The sequence below is a fragment of the Schistocerca nitens genome, chromosome 1, assembly GCF_023898315.1.
Source record: "Schistocerca nitens isolate TAMUIC-IGC-003100 chromosome 1, iqSchNite1.1, whole genome shotgun sequence".
Lineage (NCBI taxonomy): Eukaryota > Metazoa > Arthropoda > Insecta > Orthoptera > Acrididae > Schistocerca > Schistocerca nitens.
The window spans coordinates 342,294,380-342,295,805 of record NC_064614.1 but is presented as its reverse complement, the minus strand read 5'-3'; the positions used below and the strand labels follow the sequence as shown (position 1 = coordinate 342,295,805).

General features: G+C 46.9%; 1 non-coding gene across 1 annotated transcript; it reads right to left on the bottom strand.

Moving 5' to 3' along the window:
* Positions 1-652: 652 nt before the first annotated feature.
* Trnas-cga (transfer RNA serine (anticodon CGA)) lies at positions 653-727 on the bottom strand. Its single transcript has one exon. It is a non-coding gene; the product is annotated as a tRNA-Ser (tRNA).
* Positions 728-1,426: the final 699 nt, after the last annotated feature.

Here is a 1,426-nt window from a genome sequence, read left to right as displayed (position 1 = left end):
GTCCACAGGTTTCTTGGTGCGTGCAGTTTAATGACTCACTATTGTAAGATGAAAATACATTGCAGATACACTAAGGAATAAGAAATCGCCACACCCAGAAAAAAAGTTCAGAATGTATTGAAACTAAGTGAATGTATAGAATAAAATACAAGCAATTAGATTAAGAGTCCAGAGAAAAGGCGTACGCGTAGAACCAGCAGAAGCTATTGCTGTGTGGCGGGAAATGCCAAACAAATGATAAGCTCTATTGGGAAAGAGCCATCAGACGATGAAGAAACGTATCCAGAATGTGATTTTCACTCTGCAGCGGAGTGTGCGCTGATATAAAACTTCCTGGCAGATTAAAACTGTGTGCCGGACCGAGACTCGAACTCGGGACCTTTGCCTTTCTCGGGCAAGTGCTCTATCAACTGAGCTACCCAAGCACGACTCACGCCCCATCCTCACAGCTTTACTTCTGCCAGTACCTCGTCTCCTACCTTCCAAACCTTACAGAAGCTCTCTTGCGAACTTTGCAGAACTAGCACTCCTGAAAGAAAGGATATTGCGGAGACATGGCTTAGCCACAGCCTAGGGTATGTTTCCAGAATCAGATTTTCACTCTGCAGCGGAGTGTGCGCTGACATGAAACTATCTGGCAGATTATAACTGTGTGCCGGACCGAGACTCGAACTCGGGACCTTTGCCTTTCGCGGGCAAGTGCTCTACCAACTGAGCTATCCAAGCACGACTCACGCCCCGTCCTCAGTCGGTAGAGCACTTGCCCGCGAAAGCCAAAGGTCCCGAGTTCGAGTCTCGGTCCGGCACACAGTTTTAATCCGCCAGGAAGTTTTAATGTGCCATTTATCGCAGCTCACGTCTCAGAAGTATTGTCGTTTGGACAAAAGGGAATTATTACACAGTCGAGTACGTAAAGAAGGGGCAACGATGACATCACATCATCTACTTGGGAAAGGGGCCTCACAGAACGCATATGGTTGCAGCAAGACGGAGCGCGTCCTCACTACACTCTCGCAGTGCGGGAGTTCGCAAATGAACTCTTTCCAGGACGGCGGACAGGTCGTGGTTCATGGGTAACACCAGCTCCCTTGAAATGGCCACCAAGAACTCGTGACAACTTGTTAAGGAGGGGTGGGGGCTCATTAAGACGCATGTATCTGCACGTCGTTAAGCTAAAAAGAATTGCGCAATGCTGTTGAGGATGCATTTTGCACTATAACACCGGACATGCTAAAATATATCTCAAGAAGAACATGGGGGCGTATAGAAATGTGTTTACAGCATGATGGAGAACACAGTTGTGCTAAAACAAGCCAAATCAGCACTCGATACTAGGGGTTACAGGGACTTCTCGCCCACCCTACACAATATATAATGAAACGTTGGCTTTGATCATATTTGGCTGTCTGATAGTATAACTATATTC